The sequence below is a fragment of the Lipotes vexillifer genome, unplaced genomic scaffold (genome assembly GCF_000442215.2).
Source record: "Lipotes vexillifer unplaced genomic scaffold, Lipotes_vexillifer_v1.1 scaffold155, whole genome shotgun sequence".
In the NCBI taxonomy this organism is placed as follows: Eukaryota; Metazoa; Chordata; class Mammalia; order Artiodactyla; family Lipotidae; genus Lipotes; species Lipotes vexillifer.
In genome coordinates, this window is record NW_006779813.1 from 2,559,906 (window position 1) to 2,582,242 (window position 22,337).

Here is a 22,337-nt window from a genome sequence, read left to right on the forward strand (position 1 = left end):
TGTAAAGATTGCAGGCCATCCAAACTCTTGTTCTAGCCCCTGTGCAGACTCTGCAATGGGGACAGGGGTGTGTGGATAGGCCCATCCGTAACCTCTGGCACAGCCCCCTTTTAACCCAGGTGGGAGCTTTGGAGGATTTATTACACGTGCAGAGTTTCCTCGGCCAAGGGAGGTGTCACTCCATTGTATTCCATCATTCAGAACAGCTAACCTACTGTTTGACTTGCAGATTATCAAACAGAAAGTTAATTTTCAAAAACATTTGTGTACCAAATTAAGGCTTGCTTGCATGGGGTTATATATACACCTATTACACTGACCCATATTCAGCTTATAACACACTAGGTCCCCCAGGGCTTTCCGAGTGACACCAAATTACCTTAGTCTAATGACTCGTCACAATCTTTTCCAATGGCTTAGGATGTGGGCCTGGGAAAGTACCAGGCTAGTCCTCCTTCAGTGGTAAAATCTCTAGGACATAGAACTTGGGAGCTCTTTACTGCCATGAATAAAAAGCTGATCTGCTAGGGAGAGACAGAGAGGAGCTGACCCAGAAAGAGAATCAAAAGCGGGAGATGGCAAGAAAGTCCTGGCAGAATTGAAGTCCCTGGATCCTGTTACTCCTGAAGCCTCACTGTCTCTCTTGCTCTTCCTGCTGCTTCGTTGTTCAATTCTTCCTTGGATTCCATGAGCGATCCTCATAATCTTCAATTAAATTCTCTCCTTTGCTAAGCATATTGTCTCACATAAAACTGCAATTGTATAAGAAGTCTAACAACTTATATTCCTATTACATTCTTGAGATATTATAGCTGGGATCAACTGTCAATAAGGGCATTGCTTTCACATCCTCTGCACCAAGATCCCATCATTTCCCTACAAATCTCATTAATGGGTCTGTAAAGCTGGGTCAGGCACTGGCTGGTTTCAACTGCTCAGGCAGCATGCCAGAGAGGGAAGCCAACAGCACAGAGAACACCTAGCTCCAATTCTATGGCCATCTGTTCAGAGAGGTAAGATGGGCATTCTGTGACCATGCACATGACTCTTGTCCCTGCTTATACAAAAGGAAAACAGCAAAGGTGTCCAAGAAACAGATCTGGGTGAACAGTAATGCCTGACTTCAATTGCCTTAAATGAAGCCAAGCTACAAAGTAGATGCTGAGCTATTTTTGAACTGTTTACAAAGATAGGGCATGGACTTTGCAAAATGGTCCATTTAACACAAAATGTTTAAAAATAATGTGGTTAATTTCTCATGCTAAAAAATTATAACAAGCTGAATTTCATGATAATCATTTGGGTCCTTAGTGATAGGTGCATTTGATAGCAGTAATCTTCCTGGAATTATAAATTACCATCACTTGGTTTTTGACAATAAGGGCCAGCCAAGGTTTTCTATTTTGTTTGTGTCTGCTAACTGTTGATGGTTGGCTAGTCAACTTAGAAAACATAGACGCAGTTGTAACCAGCTGGTCTCAGAGAAACAGCTAAAAGAATCCTGAGCTCGGGCAACTTTTATTACACCTACAAACTCAGACCGACTCTGTAAACCTACTTTCCTTTTCACGTGTTGCCCCTGTTGTTCCTCCCAAACTACACTTCACACTGACTCTTTCTGTATTCACTGTTAATAGTTCATCTAACTGGCTCTCCTGTAGCCTGGCAGAAAAAAACTACCTGAGCCCTTCTTTATAAACAGTCTGATTTTTTCTCAGCCATAAACCTCTCTTCCATATCTCGAAACGCTTTCTGATGAAGAATATAGGACCACATGCATTACTGAACACACATCTGCTGCCTTTACACACTTCTGGAGAAAAATGTGTTGCAAATTTAAAAGAATTGAAGAATACGTCTACTAAGTTTAGTATTCAACTCTTGAAACCCTAGAAATCTAAAAAATGGCTTGCTGGAGGAAATATACATTTAGTGATTCCTAGTAAAGACTTTTGGAATAAAACAAGTCCATACGTGAGTCCTTACTTTACTACTGGATAACTGTATGGCCTTGGGATAGTTCATCAATACCTCCAAATATCATCCTCTTCATCCATAAAATAGAGACAATAATAATACCTGCATTACATTTTGTGAAGATTAAATAAAATCATGTATTTTAAAAATGTAAGCCATTTACTAGTGACAGAGTGGAAGAAAATTTCTGCTTTTTTATTCATTCTTCATATAATGAATCAAAATATTTTTAAGTTTTTGCCATACTGTGGAATTGTACCTATGCAATTTCTGTGAAAATGATTTTTAACTCTGTTCAATTAAGAATATTATACTAATCAGTTATTTTCGGAAACGGCATGAACTATCTATGTATAGGTAGTTAGTAGCCAAAGTCACCAGTCTAACAAATTCTCTGAACTCACATTAATTTGTAAAAATGAACAATTATTTGATTTTTGATATTTTGATCAAATGATTAGCCTTTACCCCTTTTGAGTTTGCCATTCTACGTAGCATCAAAATTCTGAGTGGTTTCTTTAGCACTGAGAGATTGATGCTGCCAATAACAGAATTATCGATGAGTATGTGAAAGAGAAGGGAACACATTTCCAGAAAAGAAAGCAAGAGAGGAATGGACATTCAGTGTGAATAGGATTCTAAGAAGTTCTTAGCATCCTAAGAATTGGCAAAAGCAGGAGTAAAGTGCTAAATATTAGTGAATAAATACAATCTGTTGTTACTGTATTTTGATATCTTTAAAACACAAAAAAAGAATGGCAAATGTGATATAATTGCAGAAACACATCTACTTCAAATTTCTGAAAAATAGGGAACAGCAACTGGAGTTAAGGGGCAACTTGAGGGCTGTTGTGATGACCGAGATAAGAAATCAGGAGAACCTGGACTGATATGGCTGCTGAAAGAAGCCTGAAGAAAAGGTGGATATGGGGGATAACATGGAAGACCAATCAATAGGACATTGAAAATATACGAACGTACTGTAACCAACAAGGCAAATATAACTCGCAGGTGTCGCACCTGCATTCTTGAGAAATTGGCGATACGGAAAAGTAGAGCAGAAAAGATATGTTTGTGTGTTATTGTTTTTGTTGTCATTATGTTCATTTATAAAAATGGGCAGAAAACGTTTGTCTCTTTTACTGAAGGAGGGCTAGAAAAACTCAGCCCACCATCCTACTCAACAAGGAAGCTTGTCATGGGATAGAGCCTTTGGGAAAGAATAAAAGAAATAATTATTTGAGATAAATCAAAACCTCAGCCTTGTACAAATGTAAATTCTAAATAGTTACTACATTGCTACCATGGAAACCTCAAGCCAAAATATTAAAATCAAGACTGATCCAGAGGTTTGAAATCCCTAGACTGCAGGGGAGCAAATGAAAAATTGGTCCATAGGCCACAAAAGATTCTGAGAGAAAAATTCATCAAAAGTGATAAGCTACATCAGGAAACAAACACCACAGAGACAACAGATGCAACAACAGGGGAACTGGAATCCAAAAATTTGAGATTAATGATAGTCTGAACAGTATCACATAATAAGTATGCTTAAAACAATTAAAGAGACAGAAGAAATAGAAACAAAATAGAAAGAACCACAAATTACAAAAAGTAAATACACAAATTTGGAAGAGAACCATGAAAGTGCTTTTAAAAATATATCCATTGAAATTTCAAAAAAGAAATGAATGAATTAAACAGCAGATTAGATTCAGCTAAGGAAACAATTTGTGAAGTAGAAGATAAAACTCAGGAAGTATCCATTCCCACAGAGGAAATTAATGAAAACAAAAACAACAGCAGCAACACAAACATATCTTTTCCTCTCAAATCTTATATGTCACCAATTTCTCAGGAATGAAGGTGTGACACCCAAAAGTCCTATTTTTTATTTTAAGGGTAGAGGATCCAATGTACAACAAAGTAAACATGAGAGATATATAGCAGTAACTTTGACTTACTGAAAGACAAGTTACATGCTTGAATTGTGTCTATAGTGAATAATAGTTAAGAATTTAATTAAATATAATGCTATTTGCCTTCCTAAAATTTGGGGGACCTAAGGAGAATTTGATTCATCCAGATTTTTAAATTGAGGCACCCAAGAAAGTTTGAATACCTTCTTTTCTCTCAATAAATTTCCCTATAGCATTGGAGTATAAAAGCATCCACTGACTTTGTAACTGCATTAAGAGTAGGATCACATTTACAAAATCTGCCATTATAGCTTCCAGAAATCCAAAGCATTTCCTAAAGGCTAAAGCTGAAAGAATTCATAAAATAATATCTCAAATATATTTGGTGTTGTTCTCCAATTCCATGTTTTGCTTCCCGGCAATATGTTTTGACTTTAAGGGCAAACTTAGAAAGAAAGAAAGAGAGAATATGAATGAAATCCATAGCACCTTATTTCTTAGTCTTGGGATATGAGGAGTATAGAAGTAAGTAGGGTTTAATAGACTGATCATATGAATTTTTAGGTACAATACTTAAAGCTTCTTAGCTCCATTGAATAGAACCATCTACTTCTCTTTCCTTCTGTCAATTCTTCCTCATACATTAGTTTAAAAAAATCTACCTTTCAGAATTTCTACTCTGGTCTGCTCACCAGAACCACACAGCAGAAACTGAATCCCGCTTTCATATGTATAGCAGGCTATTAGATATTAAGAGAGTGCTATCATTCATGTCACCCCTAAATCTTTTTTTTCCTCAAGTTAAGTACCCTTAGTTAATAAGACTGCATCTTTAATTAAAAAACTCTTTGTTTCCCAACAGGAATTAGGGAGCAATTCAGTCAGCCACAAAAGCATAACTGCATAGGAAACGCATTAAACAGAAGGTAGATATGAAGTAGGTCATAGTACATCATTATTTTAAATTATAAATTGACATTAAATCAATAAAGATCAGCATTAATGTATAACAAATATTACATTCACACACAGACAAAAAATGGAAAGGAAATCAAACTAGCTGAAATGGAAATTAATAACAATAAATGTTCAAAGCTGTAAGAATGCTCCTTTGAGAAAGGCCCTAGGCGTTTTGTTTGTTTGCTGGTTTGTTTAAGACTGAATTATTCTCTGGAAAAATTAAAGAAGAAAAAAAAAGACTAATGTTTAAACTACAGGAAGGTTGGTTTGCCTAGGACTTGGCCATACCTGAGCCTGTTTATAGAATCTACGGGTTTGGTTCCCATGGCTCCAAGTGCCCTTGGGCCTCAGGACTGTCTTGGGAAAGAACTCTTCCACAGGAAGAGCTGGTGAGCCATAAAGCCACAGCCAAGTCTGAGTCCTAAGTCTCAGGGCTGCAAGAAAAGGACAAGAAAACAAACCAACCAAAAATGTGTTAAGTGAACTCTCTGGAGAAAAGATGGACAGATGGCATCCCTCTGTCCTTTGGATTCTCTGTTATAGGGTGATGTGCAGGGGGAAGATACAATATTTTGCTGATTTGAAGCTACCTGTGGCACCAGCTGTTCCATCAAGGAGAAGTGAGGTCTGACCCAGAGAAATACTATTTGCTTTTTTAATATGACAAAGGATGGAGAAGAAAAAGAAAATGAAGCGGGTGAAGAAAGCTCGGGAAAATATTGGTTAAATGAGTATGAAAAAGATCACAATGAATAGGAATTTAAAATATGAGACTTGAAACTCAGGAAGTTGAGAGAGGAGCAGAATCATCGGCCCCCTCCTGATTAAACCAAATATAAAGACACCGTTATAAAGATGCGGACGCTGGTCTTTCTGTACTTTTGATGGCTGTTGTGGTTTCTCCTGGTCATTACCCTGCTCCAGAGCCACCTGGAGCTTCCACCAAGTTCGTGTTCAAACGCTTGAACAAACTATATTAGCCCTGAAGAAGCATCAGATGCTTCTCATAGACACTGCTGTGGCCTGAATATAGACAATCCAACTTAGGTTTTAATGCCTTAATTTTTTTTTTCATAGTCATGAAAAAGAAAAATACAGTGAGTTTCTTTAAATAAAATATCCAAGATATATAAATGCACATTATTTATAGTCCCTACATTAAGACTGTATCTTGCAAAAACATGGTTTCCTGTATAATGTATGAATGAATGAACAAATAAGGAAGCACTCCTAAAGCACATGTCAGGAAACAGAAAACTTTAATTTCATGAAGTTTCGGACTGAATCAGGCAAACAGAATCGTAGATTTCCGCGTCTGCCATGATTCAGTGTACAGCTTTGGGAAAACCTTGTAATTTCTCCATACTTCAGCTTCTCACCCTATAAAAGGAGTATATGGCTTGAAATTTAATTCCCTCACAGCAGTGAGAGTTTTGATTCAACATTTATAAAAGGCTTTTTAGCTTCCCAGATTAATAGGGAAAATACTGTGGTAGCTGTATAATCCACTTTCCAAAAAGTATAAAGGTAACTGGTCAAATCTGATGTAAAATAATACTTGACTTGAGAAATAAAATACCAGTCATATTTATTACTTCTCCATTCTGTTTTCTAAGTAATAAAAATTATTTCTAACAGAAAAAGTATCAAATTAATATTCAAGCCAGTTGAAGTGTTATCATCGCAAGCTTACCTACGTTTGGGAGAAAGGGAGTTGTTTTATTTTCCCAGACTGTCCCGCGTGTTTATATGGTAAAGTAAGGAATGCTGGGCATGGTTTTGAAGGCCTCTAGCGTATTCGTTGGTTTCTGGCATTCTAATGCACTCTACTCTTATAACCATAAAAGTACTCTTGAGTGCTTCTGGAAATATATAACAAATGCTTAATCAATTTAAGAGTGTTTTAACTGCATACATGAAATTTCTTGGGAGGAAAATGTTAGCTATTCTACACACATATAGTACTTAAGTTAGCAAGAGAGTTCCTTCTCAAAGGCACAGAGCAGTTTCCCCATAGTAATATAATTTTCAGTTTTATGTGCCTAAGTCCTATTGAATCCCTTAGAATAACAGGAAATTCTGCAGGAAGAAAAAACTCACAAAAATTGATAGCTATATTTACCCAATGCTGGAGGAATAAGTTAGCTATTTTGAGTTGGATTTATTCTTTTAAGGCACTAGATAACCATTAAAGGTTAGCCAGAATCTTAATTAACCAGAAACTATAAGAATTGAATATTCTGGAGACAGACTTTTCTACATATAAGACTCTAACAGTAAAGCCAACTGATTAACATACTTCATTTTAAACTTTATGTGTCATCATACTTTAGCCAGGACTTGAGTAGCAATTCTCTGGATTTTGATGCTTTCACTTTAATTTTCACAAATTTCACACTTCACAAATTTACAAATCAGAACACTGATAAGATACAGTTGATATTTTGGTAATATTTAATAACATTCAAAATGGAGTGATCTCATTTATAGTAATACAAAGTCTATGCCTTTCATCTACATGTTTAGAAGCTATAGTAATATATGTAAGGTGCTTAGAACTGTGCCTGGCACATAGTTGGCTCTTAACAGAATAATAATATACAATTCCTCACAAATTCTCAACAATATCAGTGTTTCTCTTAACAATTCTTATAAATATTTTATGGTGCTAAGTAAAAACATGTCATGAATATTGTATAACACTGAGTTTTTTTCTTCCTACCAAGTGGTTTAAGAACTATGAATATATATAATAATCATTCATGTAACAGAGTAGTAACCATTCTTAAATGAGATATTAACTATACATAACATAGATTTGTTATATATGTGGTTAACAGAATTATGTGCTCTTATCAGTGAACTCTTCCAATTAGTGTGTGAGTCTCATTATTAACCAGAGCACAAATAATTACAGCATCAACTTAGCATAAAATTTTGCCCTTGGCTTTTATGAGAAAAATGCAAGCATCATCACAGGCACACGACCTTTCTGAAAAGTATTTTGGCACCATTTATGCAAACTGCACACACTCTTTCATCCATTATTCCTACATCTAGAGTTTTACCTACAGGAATTTGGGTCAGATATACAAAAGGATACATAAAAATCATGATTTCAGCAGTCTTTGTAATAGTAAACACCCGCAAGCAACCTAAATATATACCAGGAAGGGAACAGTTAAAGTATAAAACATATTCATACATTAAACAGAAGTACCCCAAACTATATGTAGTGATATGAAAAAATACCAAAATACAGCCAATCAAAAGCAAGCTTTAAGACAACTGATGATCCATTTTGGCCTAAAATGTAAAATAAAAATAAATTACATCCCCATAAAATTCTTACTTTTACGTATGTATAGGAAAAAATGTCTGAAAGGAAGCACACTTAAGTACAACAATTTGCCCTGATTTGTGGGATGTGGAAGAGATGGATAAAGTGAGGGATATCAACTTATTTTAAATATATCTGTTATTTTTTAAAATTTTATTGAAGTATAGCTGATTTACAATATTGTATTAGTTTCGGGTGCACAGCCAAGTGATTTGGATATATATATATATATATATATATATATATATATATATATGCTTTGCCACTATAGTTTATTATAAGATATTGAATATAGTTCCCTGTGCCATACAGTAAATCCTTTTTGTTCATCTCTTTTATATAACTATATCTGTATTTTAAACTTTTTAGTAAAGTATAACATACACACAGTAAAATATGCAATCAAAAGTTGACAGCCGATAAATTTTTATTACATCTACACCCCCATCTCACCATCAATCAGATCAAGATAAAGGGCTATATCAGCATTCCAGAAGCCTCTCTCCTTACCTCTTCTAGTCAAGCCCCTCAAAGGCACCTCCTATAATATCCGTTTCAATATGTTACACAAGATATAGATGACTTTGTTTAAAAAAAAGATTGATTAAAAAAAATCTTGCTTCAGCATCATGAAGAGCCCTTTTTTGAATATTAAATATGCTCAACAATTTATTCAAAGAAATCAATTCAATATACGTAAATATTGAGCATATTCAGTGTCTTTCTGGTATAAACTCAATTATTCCTTACAACAATTCCACGAAGCAAGTACTATTATTATTCCCTGTTGACACATGCTGCAACTATGGCTAAAGCAGGTCAGTAAATAACTTCTCCAAGGTTACACTGCTGATGAGTGGCAGCCCGGAAGGATACATACAAAGGCAGTCTGATTCCAGTATTTGCAACTCCTTGTGGAATTGAAATAAAGGCAGCAAGTTGTAGAGGTGGCAGCACTAGGGTGTCTTACAGCACAAGGTTCTCTTTTTAGCTTCCTTTTGACTAAATCACTTAAAGTCTCTAATCCAGTATTCATCTGCAAAATGGAGAGTTAGGCTAAATTCCTCTCCTGATCTGATTCTCTGATAAATAACGTGACCTACGAAAACACAGAGCAAATAGGCTTCATCACAATTTAGTACAATCACATACTGCATTCAGAAATGACTCATACGAGGAAATAAAACCACAATTTTTGAAACTATTGGAAACAATCATTTTAATTTAATGTTATTTTTGGACACAGAAGGCTTTTTTCTCCCCCTAAATAGCAAGTTGGTGGTTTTGAAGGGTCTTGCTCATCTTTTTGTGGAAAAATGCCTGAAAACAAACCACTAGAAACTAAACAGAAAATTTTCTTCCTAAATTATGCCTGAAAAAAACAACCAAATTTCTCTCACCAAATGACCACATATACTCCTAACGGATACCTCTAGGAATTTTGGTCCCCATATTTTGAAACATTGACATAAACAAATACAGAACATACTTCCTCTCAGATGAAATCCGTAATTCTGAGGGTTAAAAATTCTTCAAAATAACATGAAATGTATCTCCACAGAAATCAACCAAAGAGGCTGAAGTTTGTTTCTAGAGAAGACTGGAAGTAGGAAAACAATAAGTCTCCACTAGAATCTGCCTTTTTAATTTCAGTTTATTCAAAATACCAGTTCATGCTGGCCATATCTTTTCTTCTGCTAGAATATCAGTAATACTTTGGTACAAATAAAGCTTTAAATAATTTGGAATAGAATAGAACCAATAAACTAGCTTCAGTGACCATATGCAAAAAAGAAATCAGTTTCCAAAATGTAAACAGGATCCATTCTTTGTAGTTGTCTGGCTCTGGATGTATGTCCTTTGAAGACGTGCAGGGAATAGGGTAGCTAGTGAATTTCCATCACTACCCCAGGCACTGGGGCTACAGGGGAGGAAAGATATGGTCTCGCCCCTCAGTGAGTTCAGAATCTCTCTAGAAGAAGACAGATTCACATAAAATTAGCCCCAGCACAATGTGCTCTTATACCAATAGCCCACATAAGGCGCTGTGGTATTACAGAGAGAAAAGAATTAATTCTGCCTGAGCCTCGGGAAGGCTTCCCAGAGGAGGTGACATTTGAGCTAAGCCTTGAAAGACGAGTAGATTTTTTTTGTCCAGGTAGGCAGCAAAAAGTAAGAGGCAAGGAGGTTAAGGGAGTTGGGGCAGTGGAGGACAAGGGTGGTGAGAATATCGCAGGGAGAAAAAAGGAAATGCCTAATTGTGTTTTATGCCACGGAGCGTTCATAAAAATAGGTAAGTCTTACATTCATATCCATGGTACAAAGAAATAAACCTGAGAAAGTAGGTATGTGACTTGAATTCTCTGGGGGGTTCCCTGATTTATGAACCCAAGAAGTGTTCATTTGGAAAAACAGAACTTCTGGTTTACTGGCTATTCTCTAATGACTAAAGGGCTACCAGGTTTCCTGTTCAATGTCAGGCATAAAGTGCCTGGATGGACTTGAGGTTTGCTATGCCTTCTTCAGACTTGCTGTCAATGCATAGAGCAGAACCCGCCTTCACTGTCTGAAAATTCATGATTTAAGCCCTTGGCCTATAACCCCCACCTAACTCCCCTGGAAAGGCCCCCATCTGTCATTGGGTTGCCCAGCACCCACTTTATCTCTCTGCTAACAAGTAGCTGTGAGGAGTCCTTCTCTTCTTAGAAAACAGAAGTTCTGATACATTTGATCACATACAGTATGCTATATTTGCAGCCACTTTTTCTTCTTAAGAATACATTTCAAAAATTAAAGCATAAATCAAAGGAGAGGTAATAGAGAAAGAAAGAGAGACAGTGAGTTTGTTTTCAAGTACCTCTGCCCTGCCTGCTTGAGCATCAATTAGTAAATGATGTGAAATCCCTAGGTCTCTCTGACTGCTTCCACATAACATGATTACCTGCCTAATACAATTAAAGTAAAACCACTAGACAATACATATATGTGGAATTTCAAGTATCCTTACAATTACTAGCGAGATTTAAAATTTCTCTACTGTTTAGACCTCATATGAACATTAGTCTAATCATATATTTATAATATTGTTTCATACTCCAAAATAATTTTCACATCCAACCCAAAACTCATGTAGGCAAAGTTATTCCTTCTCACTTTAACATTATATGTTCCCATTTTTTTCTGCTCAGTAACTTTTGAAGCATCTTTCATATGTATCTAAACTAGGCAAATGTCAGATGTAGTATTCAGACTATATCACATTTACTTACAGTCAACTGCAAATCAATTCAGAGACAAAATCTGTATGTCCTATAGAATTAGAACATAAGGTCTGGATTTGGTAAATCAACGAAGGAGTTTTTATGTTCATTTTTACTGTCTTCAGACTGTACCAATATTATTAAACTCAAGATCCTGAAACTGTGGTACAAACTGAAAGCTAAGACTTATTTAGTTTGAAACTTTCTTGTTACAAACAAACAAATGATTTAACTGATAAAGTTTTTTCATCGCAGGCAGTTGTGATTATAGATAATACTTTACTTTTTCTGACACTACAGACTAAAACAAGTAAAAGTTCCTTACTGCTGAATATTTATCTATGGGAAAAGATGAGTAATTGTCATTATCAAAAATGAATTAAAAGTATCTGCTAACAAGTAACAGTAAAGGTAATTTTTCTAAAATAGACATATAGGTGATTCAAATAAATATCTACTTCCTACATACTTTTCTAAGTATTCTGCTCCCACCACTCATATACTGTTTCCCAAAAAGGAAAATATGCTGACGATAGTCAATCTGTGTAAAGCTATATGCTGACCATAGTCAGTCTATGTAAAGTTTATCTATGAACACAGACTAATAAGAGTTGTTTGATTTTGTGTTTAAACTTAGGAAGAAGGTATGAAGATTCTCCACACTTGACTGAAAATAGAACAGTCCTCTCATGAAGATGCCTGGGAATCTTTTGATTTTATCAAGTGATCTTAAGATCTACTTTGACTATGGGCCCTCAACTGAGGGCAATTTTGTTTCCAGAGGACATCTGGCAATGTCCCGAGACACCGTTAATACTCGGGGGAGGGTGCTACTGGGATCTAGTGGGTAGAGACTAGGGATGCCACACAACACCCTACAATGCACAGGACAGCCACACACACCTCCAACAAGGAATTATCCAGCTCAAAATGTCAACAATCAATCTTTGAAAAACACTGATCTAAATATACTGAGCGAATGTTATGTGGCAGCCTGGATGGGAGGGGAGTCTGGGGGGAGAATGTATATGTATGGCTGAGTCGCTTTGCTGTGCACCTGAAACTATCACAACATTGTTAATCAGCTATACTCCAGTATAAAGTAAAAAGTTAAAAAATAAATAAATAAACAAATAAGTTTTATAAATAAATAAACAGCGATTCAGGCACAACATCAGTAGTAGCATCATATTTTTTATACAGATGCACCTGGCAGCAATTCAAAGTAAGCAGTTAAAAAACAGAACCTTGAAAATTAATATTTTAACTTCCCCTTCTCCCTCGGCCCCACTTTGCCATATAGTCATTACATCTGAATCCAAGGACCAAATGATCAAGTCTAGAAACGGAGATGCTAATGGCTGCCTACTGTCTCTGCAAAGACAAGAGTCATAGTAATCTTTAATGTTATCTTTTAAAAAGTTTACACTGAGCTCATCAAGCTCACTCAGTTGAAAATTATACAAATTTTTATAATTGGTGCCTTCAGGCTGAAGAAAAGAGCAACTGGGGAAACAAATATTGGCTATAAAACAAAAGTACCATTACAGAATGTTCTTACGGTGACTTAGAGTAGTTGAGGAACCACACAGATGAAAGCCTTTAAAAATCTAGATAACTGTATGTGAAAGTATTTGTTAAAAGAAATGCCATGCAATGTAAACGGCCAAAACTAAGTTTTCTAATGTCTTTTCTTATGGCTCCAAATAGAGTCTCAGATTTGCCAAGATCACCCCTGGGTATTAAATTTGTACTTGGACCATTGGAGACCCAACTTATGATCCCCAGTCTATGACCCCAAAAAGGACTTTCAGCTCTAAATATCTCTGGAATAGTTGGCATACTCCAATGGAGGGAACACAATCAAATTCATAATAGCTAGTACTCATATCAGACACTATTCTAAATGCTTTACATATATTTACTTGTTGAATTTGCATATGAACTCCAAGTATGTTCTACTACACATGAGAAAACCAAAGCAAAACCAATTTAATTAACATGCTCATCATTACAGATCATTAGTGTCAGAACTGTGCTTCAAACTCAAGGAGCCCAGCTCCATATTCTTTGTACTTAATCACTATGCCATAAAAAGAAGTGGGTCCCTCAGGTTTCAAGTGCTAAAAAGTACCCATTTCTCCAAAGATTTTCAGGATCTTCAGCTTATCCACTAGATCACTGACTTCCCAATGGTCATAAATACATCTCTGCATCATTACACCCATACAAACAAGTTGGGCCTGAATTCAGAGATGCAATTCTACTGGATTAATACCAAAAATCCCTGAGGTCATTCTTAAGGCTATCCTGTCCTTGTAATGATCACAGCTATTCCGACTGTTCCCAATCTTATGGCAGAGGGTGTCCAGTGCCACCACCACTGCCTTCATTCCCATTTCCTTCACTCACTCACTCAAAAGGAATTTACCGTCCCCTACCTACTGAAAATAGCAATTTACAGAATAGCAAATACTGGCAATAGCTTCAGTAAATTCTCAGTCTAGCGCAGAATTTAAACTCATGTTACCTATTACATTTCAACGTGGCAACTGCTATACCAAAGGTGGAAACTGGGTGCTTTGGGAACAAAGAGAAAAGAAATATCCAACTCAGCCTCTGCCGGTGGTCAGAGGAGGTAGCACTTTGCATCCTGAGTCTTGCAAAAGCAGCAGAAAAGGAAGTTTCAGGGGGAGGGGCAAGATGTCTTCCAGATAGAAGAACCGCATGCACAAAGCCATGAAGTGGAAATGACCAGGGTGTATTTGAGGGCTGCACTTTTCCATACAGCTGGAGAAGAGATTTCTTATGAGTGGCTGGTGAGAGGTGAGAAGGGAAACTTGAGCAAAGTTCTCAGCTTCAAGGGCCTTGTAGATCCTGCTAAGAATTTCAGAATCTGTCCTATAGGCAACAGGGAATTTTTTTATAGAATTTTAAGTCAAGAAGGGACCTGATAAAAATTGTGAACAGATGTGGTTGAACAGCCTCGGGATGGGAGAAGATTCTTGGAGACAGATCCAGCATAGACCAGAGTGGTCCCCAAAGAGAGACAGTCAAGATACCATAACTATACTTTTAACGACAAACACAATATGACCAAGTATGTGTAGGACAAGTGTCCCCCTACAGCTAACGTGGTAATCTGAGGATTAAACCTGTGACCTTGGGTACCATAGTTGCTTACCAGGCTAACCATTCCTATGAATGGTATATGCCAGGACAAAGTAGAACTTATTATAATCATAGACTAAAAGTACCAAATTCTTCAAAATTATCCAGAGTAGAAAAAAAAAAATCTATTCATCTCACTATAATTTTGGCATCTCTTCAGCAACACAGACAATGTAAAAAGCATTTAATAAGCATTTATCATATGCCCAGAACTTTGCTAGTATTTTCATAAATGAAGCCTTTAAAAACTAAAGTCAACAACTGAGAAGACAAAACAGACCTAAATGAAGTCTTCTTGGGTTGACTAAGAAAAACAAAACAGTAGCATCATCTTAATACCTAAAGTTCACGTACAGAATTTCGGTAGTGTTGATGTTCTAGACCGACTCACTGAGGTTTGCATTCCAAAGTTACCTACTAGAAGCACAATTTGAGACTACTGAAAACCTGCAAAAGGAAAATTCGAACGTGACTTGCCCACTTTGTGATTAAATTTGGCTAGAATTACTTGAGTCAAAATCATATGTGAATACACATTTGCATTAACATATAAAATTTGAAGTGAAAAGAATTAGCTAATTCAGAGACCTCTGGACTCTGCAAGTCATCATCACTTTCAACATACTGGACACATTAAGTTAGAAATATTCAATCTCTTAGTCGGAACGTTCAGGTCTTTTCAAATCCTCTAACATGAGGGAGTTCAGAGTCAGAGGTGAAATGTAATGAATAGATCCCTCCACTGGGTATATGCAAAGGCCTGTGAATTGTGTATATGACCTTGCAGAGAATAAGCCCTCCTGGTATGTGGTAGACCTACTTGATTAAGGATAGAGTTTCAAATTTAATGCTATTGCTTTTGTGAGCAGAATTAAACTTAATAGTATATGAACATAAACTTTTATGATTTAACTATAGCATTTCACAAGAAATGTCCCTTTCATTTTAAAAAGGAAGGAGGAAAGAATAACAGAAACAGTAGCAATAATTTATGTGAAAATCTAAGGTCAAGTCAATTTATGCCCCTGCTGATGTGTCTTCATAAAGTCTTTAAAGGAAAAAAAGATGCTCTAGTCAAACAAACCTTTGTAGAAACAAATTCTGTGTGCCTCATTCAGACGTGTAATTCTATGTGGGAAACATTTTGACTACGTTTTATTTTCTCAGTACTAAACTGAAAGAAAGTTGCAGATCAGTTGATAAGAATATTCACGTTACACTAGGGTAAACCGACACAACTTTTGCCGATGTGTTACACCGTGTTTTGGCTTTTAGTGGATGACACACTCACAGACAGCAGCAGGTATTCTGAATTGACCCCTTCTGTCAGAAGACTCATTTTTTTGCAGCCTGGATGACCCTTAGAGAGACGCTGGGAGGCCAATGGTCAGAGGCAGGGCTGATGAGTGATTCACAGGCCACCCACATCCTGCTTCACCAAGGCAGTGGACATTTCTCTAGTGGGCATAGTGTCAGCTTTCACTTGAACAAAGTGTTCTGTGGCTGAACATGTAAATCAAAACGAAAACCACTGCTTCATTGGAAAACACATTCAAGTTATAAAACAGATTATTAACAGCAGAACAAGCATGTTCACCTAGAGAAAAACCTTAAAAACGCAAACCCTGATACCCGTGTAAATTGAAAGTGTCTCCGAAATATAAGTGAGCCCGTTATCACTTAAACTTGCCTCTAGAAATTCATTACACAGTCCTCATCCGTTGGTTCAACAGAAACGTGTAGATCTGAGATTCATAACCAGCATTCAGGCTTAAAACAACAAGAGAAAAACTGTAAAATTGATAACATCTAACTAAAGGATAAGGCTTGAAAAGTAAAGGAAGAGTCTACATGTAAGTCAAATATTAAAAAGATCTGGACAGAAGTTCTCAACGTTTGGGGAGCATTCTAGAATGCCAGTTTCTCCCAATGTAGTCATTTGCCATCAACCTTCATGATTTTGGCTATTTTAGCCAAGCACTTGTTCACTGTTACATAATATGTTTCTTTAAATAGGTGCTTTTAAATTTTCTTCTGCTTCAATCCTTTTTTGGTTTTGCCTCAAACAACAGTATCCAGGAAATTATAGGTTTAATGTGAAATTTTACATATTTTCCTAATATACTTAGAAATAAATATATATAACTAATAATATAAAAATAAGATGTTTGGGTACCAGCTGAAATGAACTCATGCGTGACAGGTGGCAGCAACTGCCTAGGGCAACGTTTAAGGATAGGGGATCTGGGTTCAGGGGGCAGAGCTGAAATCCTGGCTCCACTCTACTGCATAATTCTCATCTGTAAGATGGGAATGAGAAAAAAGGCACAGTTGAGAAGATTAAAATTAGCTAATCCACATAAATAATTTAAACTGTTTTGCAAAAAGCAAATAAATCCTCAGTAAATGTCAGCTGTGATGTGATAATGATGATAATGATTGATGATGCAATTTACTGATTACTTACACAGAAAGATTACAACTACATAAAAACTGAACTGACAATTTTTATTTTAAAATATACTTTAAGGTCTCCATATACTTAAGAACATATACTTTAGATATGAAATTTCAAGATGGCTATTCTATATTGCTTTAATGCAAGTTCACTTTGAACCTATTCAGATGTGATCACAGTAATCAGACTTTGCCTCAAAATTTCAACTAAAAAAAAAAGTCTACCTGTGGAAAAAAATACTTTAAAAAGCTTAACATGATAATATAGGTCCTTCTCTCTCAGAAGTACATTAAAATAAATTTACTTACTGTACATACATAAAAGCTTAACAATATCAGCTGTTTTATTAAAATGTATTACATGGGGGAAAAAAATTAGAATTCCTGACATTTTAACATGGTATTACTCTTCATCAGCCATGAACCCGAAATCTCAGGGTGAGAAAAGGGCCAGACCAATGCTGAAAGGTTTCAAATATCAAACTATACTATTATGTCAGTGCCCTAAGATCAATTAGCACCTTTCAATGACAGAAAAGGTTACAGTGAGACTCAGAGGTACACACTCTGCAACTGTTTTAAACCACCATGTAAATATGGTTTTGATAACTCGAAATGGTTTCTATTTTTAAATTCATCTGTTTCATTGCTTCTTCTGGAAGAAAGAAAAGGAGCTAGGGGGGTAAGGATAGTGGTATTTATTTTCAGTACCACTCTCCTAGTAGAAACCTGGATGGGACATGGTAAGAATCACAAACTTCACCAAGGCATATCCTAATGTGCAGAGCCACAAGCTATATTAGGTGACAGTAATGTTTACAAAGTCTTCGAACCTCTTAAAAGCAATCAGAGTTGCTTATACTACTTTGGAATATGTGATTCTTGTTTATTTCTTCCACTCAAGTTCAAACTAAGTGAAGCCAAGTTCACTCCATGTACAACTTAATATTCAGTGTCTCCCACGATAAAATTCATCTAACTGCAAAATGCAGTCTCATGCTAACTGCAATGAAATACACCACTGCACCTCACCCATCTGAAAGAGCATGTCATTTCTTAGTTCACCGGGAAAAATTCATGAGAGGAGCAGGTACACTGAAAGTCATCCTATCCCTCCTGGTGTGGATTGCATTCACCCAGTAACTGTTGTAATAAAATCCTCCAACGGTATTTCTGAATACAATTAGTTTAAGATAACTCTACAGGGAGACACATTATAAGAGTTTAGAATATGTAAGAATAATATCTACTTGAAAAAGAAACTGTCATGATTAATTCTCACTGAAAAAATAACAAGGTGTTTCATAGACGTTTTGTTCAGCTCTTCAGTGAGGGGATTCAGAACATCTACTTTTGATAACACACTCTTCTGTTTGTTTCTTAGATGAGTGATCTGAAATATTTACAACGAGACAGTACCTAATTTTAGGTTTTAAGTGCTTTAACAGCTCCATGAAATATGACCAGCAGCTGCAATACAGAACTATGGTGAATAAACTTCTTGTAAAGGGGGGCCTGTTTTTACTGAATGTTCAGTGTTCCTGCATTTACCTAACAGAGGGGAAAAAAGATAATGAAAAATATAATAAATACTTGCACTCTTAAATTACTTAACATTTCACTAAGTCTTGAAAAGGATTATCTCCCCTCTTCTTGAATTCTGTATAAAAAGTGCGAGCTTCCACTGGGTGAAATAAGTATAATTTTATTATTTGTGAGTTAGAATGTGAACTTTCCAACATCCTAACTTTTCATAACAGTAGTCATGGTTTTTCTATCATTCTACTTTTCTAAAACTTCACGATAATTTAATTTTAGCGCATAAAAAATTTTAAAATGAAATACCAAGCCACATAAATATATTTTTAGACATGGCATCAGTCATTTAGAGCTTGCAACAGAGATTGAAAACATGAAATGGGACACCTTATTTCCCGTGGCTATGTAAAATTTATTTACACCCCAAATCATAATATAAATAAAAGGAAAACTCTCAGAAATGGAGGTCTTATTTTTCTTTTCTGTTTAATTCAAAGAGGTTTTTGAAAGAAAAAAATAAATTACAGCAAAATGGCAACCTACTGATCCACCCTCAAAAAAGAAACTTTCACGAAGAGACAACTTTTTTCAACTGTTTCTACAAATCCTCTAGAATGCAGCATCTGTACTTCTTAATAAGAGTAATGATTATTTTTATACAAATTTCTTTTTATACAAATCTTAGGGTCTTTTTAAATTTTTAAACTTGAACATAAACTTAAATATTCTCTAAATATATAAAAAAACTTTTCATTCTGTAAAGAAGAAATTAAGTCTCTAATATCAGTAAACTACTTATTCATTAAAAAAGAATAATCAAGTAAATCTTTTAATTTCGGTTATAATCGTGAAACAACCTCTAATTACGGTGGCCTTAGGTTAACGCATACTATTTTCAGATAATTGGCAAAGGAAAACTGGCTTTTGAAAACCTATTGATTTTAGACCTTTACCTATTATGAAAGGCAAGGATATATCCTTAATAATCAGAAAAAAAGGAACAGTTTTCAGACAATCTAATTATGTTACTTTCAAAGCTATAACTGTCAAGGGTTTTAACTCTGAATGGCTTACAACTTTTAATGAGGCAGAACAAACTATTTTTATGGTTTATAATAACAGTAAAAATGAGTGTAGTTGTATCTGCATCTGGTATTGTTGCCATAAAGATCAGATTCTGGCAGTCTAGCTCTACACAAAATAGTTTCCCTCTTCTTACTACTGCTATCTATTTCTTGGGATAATGTTATACCACACCCTACTATGTATCAAATATTTTGTTTTAGGATTCTCTCCCGGCCCCACCCCCTTCCTAGCTTTTGCTCCTTCAGCTATAAACTGGCCAGAAATATTTAAAAAGAAAAAAAGTTGGGGGGGGGAGGGCAATGTTTCTGCTTAAAATCTAATTTTACCCGTGAAAGGTTACATCCCTGTCCTGAGGAGCTTTTTAAAATAAAACCAAAAACAACTCAACAGACAAAAAAAAAAAAAAAAAAAAAAAAAAAAGATTAATAAAGGAAGGCAGGGCCGGCTCCTGCCACATGCCTCTCTCCCAAAAAAAAAAAAAAAAAAAAACCCATCCTCAACTTTCAAGACTGTCAGTCACCTACGTGTAAATCAAACTTCAGGAGCTGTAGAAGGGGAGCCCGCGGTGCTTAAATGCTCCTAAGACTCCCACCTAAGTCCAGTAGAAGGAGCGCCCGCTGAAACTGACACGCCCGAGGGTGCAAAAAGTGGCCGCAGAGAAGAGGAACAAAATGCCATATTCGAGAAGATATGTTTCGCTCCATCAATTACGTTGATCCCAGGGTGCCAAGCCAAAACCGGTAAGGGAGAAAGAAAACTGTTAAGTATGAGCTCTTAATGTGAAACCTAACCTGTTGGTTCTCTTAGGTATCAGATTTTGGAAGTGTCTGTAATGACAGCCAGGAAAGCAAATTAATGGCCAACGGCCCACTGGGTTTGAACACAAGACTCCTGTTACCTCCTCACAGATCAAGTACACAACACACACGCACACGGAGGTGCTCCACGTGGAACTGCTCTGAAACCAAAACACACGCCCCGTCGCTATTCTGCACCTTGGCAGAAAGGTCTGAGGGACCTGCACCTTCCTCCACTGCCCTCAGATTAGGATTCATGAATGACTCTCTGCCCGCTGGGCAGTGCAGGGCATAGACGCCGGCGGCGAGGGGAGAGAAGACCGACTCCAAACGACAGCCTCCCACACACGCGCTCACCTCAAACACAAACCCCACTAGCTTTAACAGGAAGGGGAAAGAGGTGGTGGTGAGTGGAGACGGTGCCGCCCCAACTAGGAAAGGGATGACAAAAATTAAGCTGCGCTCTCCGGTTTCGCCACCGCTCAGGCGCGGCACTCGGTCGGCAAATTCCCTAATGGCTCCAAGCTGTTCCGAACACTGTTTACAAAAGAAAGAAACATCCTGAAAGTGCTACTAAACGAAAGTTCTGGCTGCTGTGCGGCGCAAAATAAAACAAGCACACACACACGATCTACTTCCAAATCTCGCTTAACAACGCTGAAGCAGCGAGCCGTTTCAAGTTCCGCAGCCGCCCAGACACCGCAGGCTTTGGAACGAGTAAACCTGCTCCCCACGGCCCCGGCCAGGTCCCTCCGTTTGGAGAAGTTATCATTCCTCCACGGCATCCGCGCCCCGGGCCAATGAACGCGAGTCCTCTGAAAAGGCGCCTCTCATTTCACGGACCCTGGCAAAAGGCAGGAGACATTCGGCCCACGCCACAGACTTTTAAAGTGGGACGGCCGCAGCTGAACAGCCCGGTTGGTGCCTCGAGATGAGAACACAAAGCACTAAACGTACACACGCACCCAGCACCGTGAAAACCCCAGGCGCCTGGGGCCCTCCATGGGACCCGGGTCAGCATCCTTGAGTCTGACTTATCTAGGGCGTCAAGGCAAAGTAACAAATGTCACAAGAAGGACGCAGGGGAGACGCAGGGGCTCGCGCCTCTGCAAGGCGGGGACGGAGTGCAGGTATGGGGCGGTGCAGCCTCTTCCGCGAGGGCTCCGCGGGGAAAGAAAGGCTCGGCAGGGACCTTCGGGGCGCCAGGGCGTCCTCCAGGGCAGAACACACCGCGGCACTCAGAGCGGCCCGGGCCCTTGGGCAGGGGGCACTCCGCAACGAAGCGCCCTCAGAGACCCCGGCTCCCACACACCTTCCCGCAGTGCGCCCACTGTCCCCAGCGCTTGGCGCCCCCGGAGGAGCTGCGCGCACTTTCCGGAGAGAGTTTGCGGGATCCCTGAAACCTGGAGCCCGCGGGCCCCGGAACGGGGCGGGGGGGAGGGGGGCGTCGGAAGAAGAGGCACTCACCTCCTGCCGCCCGGACCGTCTCGGGATCCCAAATTCAAGTGTCTTCCCCAGCAGCGGATCCGTGCGCCCGTATTTAGGTACTTATTCTCGTGCCTTCCAGTGTTGAAGTTTCCCCTGAACGCTGTGCCTCTGGTGAAAAGAGGACATCCCCTTCGGCCACCCCCCAACAAACAGCTTACACCAGTGGGGGAGAGACGGGGCGGGGGGAGAAGCCGGCTACGAGGGGGAGGAGGAAAGGAGAGGAGCCAAAACTCCGGATCGACGACAGAGGAAAAAAAAAAAAAAAAAAAAAAAAAAGAATAGAGGGCTTCCCTGGTGGCGCAGTGGTTGAGAGTCCGCCTGCTGATGCAGGGGACACGGGTTC

The 22,337-nt window shown here is 37.8% G+C and overlaps 1 protein-coding gene across 1 annotated transcript in view; it reads right to left on the bottom strand.

The window, feature by feature from the left end:
* Positions 1-22,272, bottom strand: part of EYA4 (EYA transcriptional coactivator and phosphatase 4) — a 262,482-nt gene extending 240,210 nt beyond the window's left edge. The window contains exon 1 of the mRNA XM_007452991.1: positions 21,974-22,272. The gene's annotated coding sequence lies outside the window, so the exon portion shown is untranslated. The remainder of the gene's footprint in view (positions 1-21,973) is intronic.
* Positions 22,273-22,337: the final 65 nt, after the last annotated feature.